At 42.7% G+C, this 14,329-nt stretch overlaps 1 pseudogene; it reads right to left on the reverse strand.

Annotated features, from left to right (window-relative positions):
- Nucleotides 1–12,741: 12,741 nt before the first annotated feature.
- LOC136650140 (5S ribosomal RNA) lies at nt 12,742–12,861 on the reverse strand (annotated as a pseudogene).
- Nucleotides 12,862–14,329: the final 1,468 nt, after the last annotated feature.

The raw sequence follows: 14,329 nt of genomic DNA on the forward strand, positions 1-14,329 counted from the left end.
GCTTCCACTGGGGACTTAGAGTCTTCATTCTCTTAGCTGTCCCTTAACACCTAGACAAAATACACAGAGAATTAGATCAGCATACTTTGGTCATGCCTATGCAGCCCAGAGAATTTTTCCTTTCTCAACCCCAACCTCCAACGTAAGAGACAATTGGCAGTCTTAAAATTGGCAAATCTTTAAAAAGGGAAGGAGAGGGGACCCTGGAAACTGTAGGCCGGTCAGCCTAACATCTGTTCCAAGTAAGATGGTGGAATGCCTAATCAAAGACAGAATCTCAAAACACATAGATGAACAAGCCTTGCTAAGCGAGAATCAGCATGGCTTCTCTTGCCTCACACACCTTTTAGAATTCTTTGAAAAGCTCAACAGGCATGTGGTTGCAGGCGATCCTGTGGATACTGTATATCTGAACTTTCAGAAAGTGTTTGACATGGTCCCTCACCAAAGGCTGCTGAGGAAACTCCACAGTCATGGAATTAGAGGGCAGGTCCTCTCCTGGATTAGGAACTGGTTGAGGACCAGGAAACAGAGAGTGGGTGTCAATGGACAATTTTCACAATGGAGAGAGGTGAAAAGCAGCGTGCCCCAAGGATCTCTCCTGGGACTGGTGCTTTTCAACCTGTTCATAAATGACCTGGGGACAGAATTAAGAAGCAAGGTGGCTAAGTCTGTGAATGACACCAAACTTTTTCAAGTGGTGAAGACCAGAAGAGATGTGAGGAACTGGGAGAGTGGGCAGCAAAATGGCAGATGCGTTTCAAAGTAAGTGTAAAGTAATGCACATTGGGGAGAAAAATCAAAACTTTACATATAGGCTAATGGGTTCTGAGCTGTCTGAGATGGAACAGGAGAGGATCTGGGGGTGCTGGTGGACAGCTCAATGAAAGTGTCAACCCAACAACTGTGGTGGCAGTGAAGAAGGCTAATTTTATGCTTGGGATTATTAGAAAAGGTATTGAGAATAAAATGACTAATAATAAAATGCCATTGTACAAATCAGTGGTAAGGCCACAATGGTAAGATGGAGTATTGTGTCCAGTTCTGGTTGCCACATCTCAAAAAAGATATAATGGAAATGGAAAAGGTGCAAAAAAGAGCAACTAAACTGATTACTGGGCTGGGGCACCTTCCTTAGGAGAAAAGGCTGCAGTGTTTGGGGCTCTTCGGTTTAGAAACAAGGCACCTGAGGGGGGACATGACTGAGACATACAAAATTATGCAGGGGATGGACAGAGTGGATAGAGAAACACTGTTTTCCCTCTCACATAACACCAGAACCAAGGGACATCTACTAAAATTGAGTGTTGGGAGAGTTAGGGAAGACAAAAGAAAATATTTATTTACCCAGCATGTAACTAGTCTGTGGAACTCCTTGCCACAGGAAGTAGTGTTGGCATCTTGCCTAGATGCCTTTAAGAGGGGATTGGACAAATTTCTGGAGGAAAAGTTCATCACGGGTTACAAGTCATAGTAGACGTGCAAGCTCCTGGTTTTAGAGGTAGGCTACCTCAGATCGCCAGATGCAGAGGAGGACACCAGGACACAGGTTGTGTCTTGTATGATCCCTGAAGCATTTGGTGGGCCACTGTGAGATTCAGGAAGCTGGACTAGATGGGCCTATGGTCTGATCCAGCAGGGCTGTTCTTATGGCAAGGGAGGTAATATGGCAGTGGAAAAGGTGTGGAAAAAAGAGTTGGAAGATAGTTCCCTTCCTCCCACATTCTCCTCTTCCCACTAACTACAAGTGTGGTGTATATGACTGGGAATCTAGTGGAGGGTCACCAGCTAACTGTTCAGAATATTGCTTGTTCTGATCTGCTTCTGGTTGCCTGTAGCAAATCTTACATGAACACACAAGGTCCAGCAACCTCATATAGTTGCACGAATACAGAAAAATAAATTTACATGAACATCTTCACGCATAATCCACATCTAACCTCAAATGCTTCCTCTAAAGTGTCCAGAACCCAACAAAAGTCATAATGTGGCCCTGTATGCACCCCATGTGCGCTTGCCCCATTTGATCTCCAAAACCCCATAAAATGTATCTGTTCCCTGTTCTCCCATGCTTAGACCCCCCCCCCCAAAAAAGGTAGCACATAAATGTGACCCACACAAGTACAAATGTGTATTACACAGATATGCTCATCAAGGAGCCAGGATTGTCTGTGCCTTCCTGTTGAGTGGTGTCTTGAAGAATCCAGAATCACTGTTGTGTAGTGAGTGAAGTTGCCCTAGGTTTGCAAATATACTCTTAATAACTACTGCATTAAAAATAGCATCTTCTTCCAGGTATGAAATGAGTTCAGCCAAAATAATTTACAGCACCATTCTAATTTGTGCTAGAACAGGAAGGCCAGTGGGCCTGTGCTATATCCAGCTCAAGTTTTGGGCTGTTTGAGGGCTGTCTGTCAGCCCAAGGCAGGGGGAAATTTTTCCCCTTACCCTAGGGAGAGTGGCAGCAGCCCCAGTTGAGCTACCTGGAGCTGCACCACTGAAATCAATGGCACAAATTCAAGCAGCTCGGGACTAAGTGCCAGATTCTGGCCCCGCCTCTTGCACCCTGCCGCCGAGAATGCCTGCCGCCCACCCTCCCCCCCAAAAAAGTCTCCCTCCTGCCTCCTCCCCGTCCTCCCCAGGCCACTCCAGACCCCTGTACTGGTCGAGCTCGGCCAACACAAACTCACCCAGCCTTGGGGCCCACGTTGGCATGGGGAGCCAGCGCATCACATCTGTGCTGGCCTATCTCCCTGAAGAGTGACGGAAAGTGCTTTATGGCACTTTTGCAACACTCTTCAGCCAGCGCAAGGGGCGCTTAGGATTGCACCCTTAATTCAGCAAGTATTCTAAATGTTTGAAATCAAATGATTTTATATTTATGGGTCTATTCTGAAGCTAGGCCCCAATTTAGTCACTGGGAGAATGGTGGGCCATGAAAGCTGATCTAGTTACAAGCCAGTTGCAGAGCCAGTTGCAAGCCAGTTAACCCTAACCCCTGCTAATTGGGTAAGAGGCACTTTTTCAAGTGGGTGCTCCTTTTTTTAGCAGGGGGAGAGTAACTGGCCCACCTCACCCCAGCAGTGTCTGTTCTAGTGGCTGTCTGCTGGTATTCCTTGGCATCTTTTTAGATTGTGAGCCCTTTTGGGACAGGGAGCCATTTAGTTATTTGATTTTTCTCTGTAAACCGCTTTGTGAACTTTTAGTTGAAAAGCGGTATATAAATACTGTTAATAATAATAATAACTTATCAGAGGCACCTAGCCCTAAAGCATGAGCTGCTTGCTACTTGGCCTACTGCTTATTACAAAGATATGCCTGAAAGCTAGATTTGCGATCTTTTGGGACAAATCAGTCCCAATCTATTGACACAGCAATAGATTGTAACAAGCCAGATATAGTATTTGTGGACAAAAAGCAAGGAACAAACAACAAAGGTAGATATAACACCATGCCAATGCATGATATAATTAAAAACAACAACCCAAAAAGAGATATAAATATCAAATCTCAGATATAAATACCTTTGGATACGGAGAGGAAAAAAGGTGGCAATTTACCAGTGTGAAAACAGAGCAGCAAGAGCTTTCTACTATGGGACTGATATGTAAATCCCTGAAGAATAACTTAATAGCATCGAGATTCCTGCCTAGCTTTTTGCCCAAGTATAAAAGGCACTGCGCTGCAAGCACAGTGCCTTATTAGGCAGTATGGCTGCTTCTGATAACCAAATCAAGGAGAAGAGCATCAGTATGATTTGAGAAATTTGCCAGCACCATATCCAACTGATTTTCAGCATACACTGAAAAGGCAGTGGCACGGGGTTCCTCAGATTTAGGGAGTGGGAAACTTTATTGGATGCGCAATTCAGATCAAGTACGCATTTAAGCAAGGCACAGTTTGATGCTCATAGATGTCTGGGAAAACTGGGTGTATGGTGGGAACATAAGGTAATCCTTCTAGAAAGCAGACTGTGGTAAGGACCAGGAACGTGTAGGTCACACGCAATTTATGCACCCCAGTTAATTCTACCAAGTAGAGATTAAAAGTTATTGTTTCTCAAGGAAGAGTTTCTAAGCTTGTTAACAGCAGCTATACAGTGTGCAGAACTGGAAATCTCCAGTTTCCATTCCCAGTTCAGTCAATCAATTATGGGTCAAACAAAAAACAAAAAAATTTGAACCAAGTCCAGATAGCCTGACGATGAAGACTTTGGATATCTAGTTCCCATGTACCAGATAAATAAATAAATAATTTCTGAAAAATATTTTATTTCAAAATTAATAATTTCTTTACTAAGAATACAGTATCTAGCTTGATTTGATTGATTGATTGATTGATTGATTGAATAAGAATTTAGGCACTGCATAAAGCAATATTTGACCCACTCAAGCATACTGCAGCATCTGTCTCACTCACCCATTGCCACTTTCCCTCACTTATTGGCTTTAACAGTACCAAGGATCCTCAGTCAGAAGCTGCACTTTTTCCTTTGGGGAACAAGCTCCACCTGGAAACCTACAATCTTGCAGTGAACAGGTACTAAATAACTTGTCCATATGTACGCCCACACATGGCAGAGCAGAGCAAGTGGTTGTGCATCTTGTCCTCTCCACACATAGTTCTTAGGGCACAGGCCAACCTCCCTGCAGCCAAATGCCAACACAAGACCTCAGAGCAACAGCAAGGTTGAGGTCCCTCTCACCCTGGTTTACCCTGACTGGCTGAACTGGCGCCCTGAAGAGTCCTGCACCTCACACCTCAGCTCCCAAGTCAGAGCCAACAACCCAGTCGTCACAGGCCTGGGCTTTTATCAGCTTGGCTGGTCTCATCAGGCCCCATGAACTGTCCTTTTTCATGTTTTCTTTCCTTCTCACCTAGTATGTCTTATCTTCAGTTAGACCAGAAGATACTGCCCAAACCCCAGCCCTGGGGCCACTTGCAGCCCTCAAGGACTCCCAATCTGGCCCGCTGGGGACCCTCAGTCTCCAATGAGCTCTGGCCCTCTGGAGACTTGCTGAAGCCCGTGCTGGCCAGACGCAACTGCTCTCAGCGTGATGGCCAACTGTTGGACCTCTCGTCTGAGCTGTGGGACAAGGGCTCCCTCCACTGCCTGTTTTTTTCACATCTGTGATGCAGCAGTGGCAGCAAAGGAAAGGCTTTGTGCAAGGCCTTTTATAGGCCATGAGCTATTGCAAGACCTTCATTCATTCATTCATCTAAGTTTCATCTCTAATGTATTAATTTATTTAAATTTATTCAAATTTGAAATGTAAATTAACTCTTCTTTTTTTTTTCCTGGCCTCTGACACAGTGTCAGAGAGATGAAGTAGCCCTCCTTCCAAAAAGTTTGGACACCCCTGATTTAGACTAATAGCTTGTGAGCAAGTCTGTTTTGCTTTTATTTTTGGTAGCATCCTTAGTGGTTTAAGTACTAATTACATCACAGCTCCAAAATGTATTGTGAGTGAAGGTTACTCTCCAATAAGAATGCTTTTTGTGTCTTTCCTTCCTTCCTCACCCAGATTCTCATTTCATGAGTCAGCATTACAGACCATTCTACTAGAAGAGTCAGCAGGTGTGCTTAGCTGTTTACCTGTGGCAAGAGTAGTTCTAGATCACTTTTATGTGTATTTTGTGATTTTTAGGATGTAAAATGATTTTTAGGATGTAAAGCTTATTCTAATAATCTTGATATAAGTCTGGACAGAAATTCTTCTCCAGAAATAGAAATGCATGCAAAGACAAAATCTAATGAAGAAAATCTATGAACACTGGCTGAGAATATTGGCCATGGAGAGCTCTCTGAACTCCAATCTAACATGGCACCCCTTGGACCTTATATGCAATTGAGCAGTGATGCATAGGTGGTTGTGCTGATGAACTCCTTGAATGAATTACACAATGCACTGCAATACTGTAGCACTGAGAGGCACAGAAGTTCCTTACAGTCCAATTCCCCCCCCCCCCAATCAGTACTGAGGCAGCCACACCAAAAAGGCACATGCTGCATCCTATTGTGGGGGAAAGTGTGTGTAATTATTGTAAGTGAAAACCCTCCTGGTAGGCTGCCCGATTGGCAATGGGTCTCCTTGAACTTATGCTAACTATTTTGATAGTATAGGTTCACAGAGAGAAAAGGTGAGGGAAGGTTTTAAAAAGAGGGGATAAGATTTGGCAAGTGCCATTGCTGCTAGATTCACCCCCTCCTCCCTGGACCCAGTTCCTCCCCACCCAGAAACACCCCCAAACCTCCCACTCCCTCACCCTCCCTGCCCATGGCCCACCCCCTTACTAGCCCCAAGGTTTCCAGGGATGCAGCTGTCACCTGGCCACCACTGATCACTCTTTGTAGTGCTGGCCCAGCTTAGCAGAACAGCAGGTTGTGTTTTGCAACTGATACAATGGATACAATGTGCATGGATACAATGTGCATTCCAGAGGCACAGTGGCTCAATAAGATTGGGCCCTTACTAGATCCAACTAAAGCAGTTGTTCTTATTAACTTGAAATTGGAACAGCATGGCATTAATTTAATCAGTTCTAGCGGAGTGATAGTCTTTCCTCTGCTGAACCTATTTAGGAGGAAATACTCTACTAATTCACACATATACAGGACACTACTCATTTACAATCATTGCTGCCAAGCTCCCATTGTTAATGAAAACTTGAATGCCCAGTCTACTTTTGACAACACCACTGTTATCTACACACATTTCCAAGTATTTTTAAAGATGTGACTGCTATTCCATAGCTACATATTTCCTGATTATTACTCTGTTATAAAAAAAATTGCACTGCCGCTCAAAAAATAGATTTATTGCACTTCCTCTGGACATTATATTAATAATAATAAAAAATCCTAGGGATAAAATGTAAGTGGATTGGCTGCAGGAAACTGATTAACCCCAGCAGGGATCCATAGTTCATATGAGCAAGACTCATTATAAAATCTGAATACATTTGTGGTGTTCTGGAAATTCAGCAAGAGGAGCACAGCACAATCCTAGGCAAGTCTACTCAAAAGTAGGTCCCACTGTGGTCTATAGGGCTTACTCCCAGTAAAAGGTGCATAGGATTGCAGATTCATGGCCCTATCCTTCCCCTCCAGTGCAGCTGCATCAGAAAGGCACAAATTATATTCAGAATGACAGACAGGCAGGTGGGGAGGCATTGGAAGGGAGATTTAGATCTTCTATCCCTTCTGTAAGCCTCCTGCTCCACAATGGGTTTTCTCAGACCTGCACCATCAATTTCGCTGGTGCAAGATTGAGGCGAGAAAGGGACAGGGTGGCTTCAGATAAGGAGATGATCCAGTGTACTTATTCACTGCCAGAACACCTCTCCCCTGCCCAGTTCATCCTATTCCTCCCCCTTCCCTACCCCAGTTCCACCTTCCCCCACCCCTCCTACCTCCCAAATGGGTTTACCTCCTCCAGCAGGCAGCCAACACAGCAATGATGTGTGCAGGAAGGCTCTGGCCTTCCTGCTGGTGCTCCAGCAGCATGCACTGCTGAAGCGCACTTTATAACTGCCTTACAGCAGCCAACACTAGTTCTGCCATTGGGACAGCTCAATCTGCAATTGTATCTATACTTACTGAAAGTAAGTCCCATAGACTATCATAGGACTTACTTCTTAATAGACATGCACAAGATTGGGCTCCAGCCAAGTTTTTGTTTTCTTAGGAGTAAAAAACAAGCTACCTCCTATGGTCCAGAGGGGTTTTTTTTTAGCTCAGTCCTCTGCTCCAGAGGAGTTTTTTTTTTTTTTTTTTTAACTTTCATATGGATTCTTCTACCAAGGAACCCCCTGCTTGTTGCAAAGGATTCTGGAATGTGTTCTGAGATACATTCATTCCATGTGGGTGCTGATCATGAATGGGGTGGTGCTTGTTATTGCCCTTTGTGAACCAAAAGCATACCTAGAATATGTGCAGTCATAGAGGAACATTGGACATTACAGGGAAAGATCAGTAGTGGTAGCTAAGTTATTTTTTAGGAACACTTGTGAACCATTATTTATTTCTAGATACTTGTATCCTGCCTTTCAGCCCCAAAGATGAATCACAGACTGACAGCCCAATCCTATCCACACTTTCCTGGGAGTAAGCCCCATTGACTTTAATGAGACTTACTTCTGAGTAGACATGCATAGGATTTGGCTGCCAGTCATTAAAATTAACAATCATAAAATTTAGCAATAAACTTACAACAAAACAGAAAACAAATAAGCAGAAACTTAAAAAAAAAATAAGAAGAGCAGCAGGGGATAACAACTCACCAGGGAAAAATTAACCCAGCTGACATGCCTGGCAGGACAGAAATGTTACCAGGAAATGAGAATTCAACAGAGAGGGGGGTTAAATGGATGTTTAGGGATAGAAATTTCCAAAGCCTAAGAGCCACACCCAAAGGAGCCTTATCCTGGGATCCCATCAACTGTGTCTCAATAAACAAAGGAATGTGGAGCGGGGCTTCTGGATTGGCAGAAGGGGCAGGCAGATTGGCAGAAGGGGATTGGCAGAAGGGGCAGGCAGTGGAGAGAGAAAGTTCTCTAATAATGCTATTGAGAAACCCACAAAGAGCTTTAACAGAACCCTAAAGCTCAAGAGAACATAATCAAAAACAATTGCTCTGATTGATTAGCTGCATGATTTGAACATATATGTAGTCCATTTGAATTATACAGAAGTACTAATCACATGCAGTCAGTTCTCATTATCTGCTAGGGTTGGGTTCCTGGAAAACCTAGTGGATACCAAATTAGCAGATACTGAATCATTGAGACTATGGGAAAAATGGGGTTATGTTCCAGGTGATTCTTTTCACTATACATTCTATGAACTTTATGAACCTGAATCTTAACTTGGTGGGGCTGGGTGATAGCAAGGGCTCATCTACATCTTCAACACCTGATGCTTCTTCCTCTGTGCTGGATTTCCCTTGATGTGTTGAAGGTTGTGGTAATGGTGATGGCAATTTTTCTGTGCTGGCTATCACTCAACTAGTTGAATGTTGCTGGGTCAACAATGAGGCCTCAGAGATCAGCAATGGGGGGGGGTCCTCCTGTCCTCCTCCTCCAATAGTCTCTTGGCTCCTTCCCTTGGCTTGCCCCAGCCCTAAAGCAGCCCTCAGGTATCCTTCCAGATACCTTTCATCATCTGCCTCCCATCATCACCAAGGTTGTGAAGGGTTCAGCTGGAATCCTGAGTTGGTGCCCAAGATGGTGGGGCAAGTATGGAAGCAAACAAAAATGTGTCTGACAATTCTCCAAATACCTATGCCCATTTGATGTGGTATCAGCACAGTATTAGCAGATAAGGAGAACAAAGTTGCAGACAGGTAGGTGACAATTCTACCCCTTGTAGATAAGAGAATTCGAACATAGTGAATTAGCATATAAAGGGAACTGACTGTATCTTTGGGTTCTATAAAACGAGTCAGGTCTCCCAAAGGAAGTACAGTCACTTGTTAGTGAGGAATTCCAGATGTATAGCCATATTAGTGCCAGTTGAGAGACCACAAAGGGTCAGAAACTAGAGTGGATCATAGCAGTACTGGCACATGTCATATCCAAACCCATGTCATGTGCCTGACATGATCCCAGTAGGCTACACAGAACTATATCAGCAAGAGGACTGACATAGATCTGAGGAGTCTCATGGGGGAACATGCAGTGGCTGGGAAGGTAAGTTTTTCATTTGTTCTCCTAGCTGTCCAGGTCCCCCAGTCAGCATGCAGGATACGGCAGATGCTGCACAAGTGGACCTGCACCATGTGCTCCAGTCCAGGATAGGATTTTGCTAGAACAAATTTACTTTTAATTGACTTTTCTGCACTGGGGAAAAGTCTGTTTCAACATTTATTAATTTGTTCTCCAGGTAGCAATGGTGGTTTTCCCATGTATACTAGCTATGTTTTGGTCCCATTGTATGAAATGCCTTCATTTTTCCTCAGTAACTATGTGTACATAAACCAACCAGTTTAGAAAATCCCTTCAGGCATCAGCTCAGATTTCTGGGTGGGGGAGGGCAGAATGGGGAGAGAGACAGGACCGGGAGAGGGATGGGAATGGAAGAGGCCTCCTCCGCCAAATCCTATCCCTGTGTCAGGCTCAGAAGCTTGACATGGGACTTCTTGAGTCACCAGTGATTTAGCTGAACAGGCTGGGGCTTTACTTGGGCTAAGGCAACAGACAACCTCTTACTCCAAGGAAACCTCCAGCCTGTTGTATCCAGCACAGGATTTGGATGTGGCTGTTTGGAACCGCTGCTCCTGTGCTGGATAGGATTGGGTCCATAGATGTCCTTGCTGTTTTTTCCTAGGGAAGGCATTAGAGATAGATAGCTGGAGGGTGAAGCTCCACTGTGAACACAGTATGGCTAACTGGAGTCTTTGGATTTGGTTCTGGAAACTGTTGAATTCAGAGAGGAGCTTCTAAACACAGGCATGCATCGCTTAATGATGGACCGTATTTACAACGGTGGTCAAAGCACAACAAAGAGGCTCTTAATTAGGCAGTCACGCATCCTATAGCCTGCAACGGAGTGTCTGCTTACACAACAGAGAGGCTTTTAACGCAAAGAAGAGGCGGAATATCTCCACCAGCCTGTGCAGTCAGCTAGTGTCTGGCAGGGAGTGTCTTTTTACACAACAAATGCACTAAATTGGGCTGAATGCTCACTTAACAACCTAATCGCATAACAACAGGGATCAGAGAACATATCCCCATCATTAAGTGATGTACACCTGATACAGAGGTTGGAGAAGTTGCAAGACATTGCTAAATGTGTCATTTGCTTATACCAGTGGTTCTCGCACATTTAGCACCAGGACCCACTTTTTAGAATCAGAATCTGTCAGGATCCACCGGACATGATGTCATCAAGCAAGAAAATTTTTTACAATCCTAGGCTGCAATCCTACCCACACTTACCCAGGAGTAAGTCCTATTTACTATCATTGTTTAAACAATATACATACTAGCTTGTTCAAAGTATAGATCTGTAACATTTCCTCATATGCAGTCACATACCATAGTAGCAGCAAGTCTAATATATTAAAAATAAAATATTGAAATAAATGGGGACCCACCTGAAATTGGCTCGTGAACCACCTAGTGGGTCCCAACTCACAGTTTGAGAAACACTGGCTTATATGAACTGACGTTTACGACTTGTAAATTTCTGCATTTCCACAGTCCATAACACTAGAAATGTCTAGGCACCCCAAAGAGATGAGACGTTCTTTCTCCTATCCTCATTTTTTTTTAATCTAAAGTTTACAGTATCCTCATGCATTGCATACCAGTAGAACATCAAAACCTGAGGCTTTCCGGTTGCCTTCACTGGGAAGTATGTGCCTTGCCTCAAACATGAAACATTGAACTTTTTAAATTAACTTTTCATGAAAGGATCATGTCACTTTCTAAATTACAAGAGTACAATAATAGGCAGAGTTTACTCTTCTGTGCACTTATTGACTCAAAATGTTCCAGGCTATTAAATTATAATGATGACTAATGGGTCTCTCTCTTTTTAGTTCAAATCCGTAGAGCCAACGCCAGAAAATTGATTACTCTGTGTTTGCAGCATTATCCTATAACTTTCTGAATGAGTAATGCAAAATAATGCAACCTTGGCCATAGCCTTGTAGAATCTAGCACTATTTCATAGATAATAAATCAAATATTTAGATACCCTATGAAGAAAGGGGTGTAATCTATAGTGAAAATAAACTATAAATTTAACAAGTAGTGCATTACATAAACATAATGTTTATAAAAGAACCAGGATTATGGATTTTTTTGATGTAGTGACATTCGAACAGGTTATTGAAACAAGTATCCTTTTCAAAAATTCCTAATCCAATTTATTTATTAATTCCCTCGATATGTGCTTAAATTTAAGTCCATCTCTGAATTTAAAATAATTTCCTCAATTCTATTTTTTTGTTCAGACCTATTAAAAAATCAAGATACTGTGTATTTTTTTAAAAAAACATTTCACACAGAGTACAAATTCGATACATCAGTTGTGTAGAAATGCAGGTGTCATATATGATTCCACATCATACCAATTATGCACATGGAGCCAGAAAATGTATGCAGATTCCATGGGTAGCCATGAATAATTTTCCCAGGTCTCATGACCTCATGAGTCTTAAATTTCTCTTTATACTTCCCCAAGTTCAGAAAGCAGTTTGAAGAACTGTTACATGAACATGATGAATGCTCAGTAGTCTACATGGTGATTGTGGTGCATATTACTCACTGGCAGTTGACTTTGTGAATAGACTCCACTGAAAAGCATTGTAGTTGTGGTGATGTGAGATCATATGAAAACTCTCACTTGTCTTTGTGATGGCTCATTCATGCATGCTTCAGTTATTAAGTGATGAACATATACGGGTCAATCTAGCGATACTAGCAATACTTCCCAAGATAAATCTATTGGAAAAAGCAAGGGTCAGTTCATCTGTGAAGCCAACCAAAGTGGTCACCTCAGTCAGCATATTGGTGGGTAGTACCTGGCTCCATCTGTCCATACACTTACAACTCCCCCTCCTCTAACTACCTGAATTAGAAAAGGAAGAAGGGGATGGAGTGGAAGATAAAATATGGAGGAGAGATGGGTTACAGGGGATCCAATGCTCGAGTACACCACTCTCCTCTCCTTTACACAAAGGCCAACCCAGGGCAAATGGTTGGCAACCTTCAGTCTCAAAAGACTATGGTATAAGCCTACAGCACCCGGTATTCCCAAGCGGTCTCCCATCCAAGTACTAACCAGGCCTGACCCTGCTTAGCTTCCGATATCAGATGAGATCAGGCATGTGCAGGGCAAAACCAACAATAATATAGGCTCTTAGATGTGAACTACAACATTGCATCAAAATATGATTTCATTGGCAGCATACATTATGAAGGAACTGCTCAAAATTTAGACAGCTCTTCATATGAGTTTCCCAGAGGATATGACTGATTACTTTGGCAAATGAATTGTTGAACAACATGGATCTTGGTTGGATAAAGAAATACAATTTGTACGTCAATCTTTAAATTTTTTATTTTTCCTAGTTAAGTAAAATTAAGATAGTTATATTTCTTGCTCAGCAGTTCCTTAAGAATTAAATGTATTATAGCACAATATTATACATGTCTACTCATTAAGAAGAATGGGACTTACTCCTAAGTAAACATGTACAAGACTGCAGCCTTAATGTCAAACATCCTTTTCCTTCTGTGGGTTTAGTGAAGCCTGTAGAATGTTATTTTTATCACATTCACTGAAGAAGACGACCTTCCCTCTTTTTAAACTTTCTGCCTCTGGAGACTGAGAGGCAAACTCAGGGGAGAAATCTTTTCAGCTCTCATAAAAGAGAGGTTTGCTAAAGTGTGAACAATGTTCCCAGTGTAATGAAGAGTGAAATAATGGCATCACAGAACTTCTCTTGCCTTAGGAACAAAGCCAAGTCATCCACACACACTTAACAGTCATAAGATTAATTTTTGCATGACAGCTAACTCCTGACAGCCCATCCTGAAATTCTTCAACAAGCCCCACTGTCTCTTCTTTCTTCTTGTGGACCACCATTCACAAATGCTGAATGGTGACTTCTTGCAGTTGTCAGTCTTGCATCTCATCTCTTGATAGTGTACAGTCTCTTAGGAAGTTACGTTCTGTGCAGGTGTATCACCTTCCCTAAGAAAGGTTGTTGGTCTTATCAAAATGGTTTTTGCAGCTTTTGAATTCCTGCTTGGATGAAATGTTTGAGGAACCTTGAAATTAGCCTTGAGATTGGCTTTCAGTAGAACTTTGTAATACCCTCCCCCCCTTACACACACACACAAAATATACACAAACACAAAATACACAATATTTAGCTTGCTATAGGCTCCATGCAATGCCACAAAGTGCTTTATGGCGCTTTTGCCACACCCAGCACGGCATGTGCTCTGTTGGTGCTGCCTTTCAAAAGCACTGGGCCATTAATGAATGGAGCCACTGTGTGTGAATATGTGTGTTTTCCTGATAGAAACATCAGGTAGGATCGGAGAAGAGTCATCTGCACACATTTGCTGTGGTTTGTCACTGCTAAGAAGAACAAGCTTGACAGCTGAAGAACAGTTCAGTATTAAAAGCAACTTTTCTCTTTGGCAGTGGGATGTGCTGTAGTGAATGTAGCAAGTGATACTCCTGAGTATGTGCAAGCCAACGTTTTGTGTCGCTTGGTATATTTATTCATGAAGAAAATCTGCTTCTTGAATGCTCAGTGCATTACAGTCACTTGAGTAGGAGGATATACTCTCACTTCATGTGCAATTT

This window comes from Tiliqua scincoides, chromosome 4 (genome assembly GCF_035046505.1).
Source record: "Tiliqua scincoides isolate rTilSci1 chromosome 4, rTilSci1.hap2, whole genome shotgun sequence".
Taxonomy (NCBI): Eukaryota; Metazoa; Chordata; class Lepidosauria; order Squamata; family Scincidae; genus Tiliqua; species Tiliqua scincoides.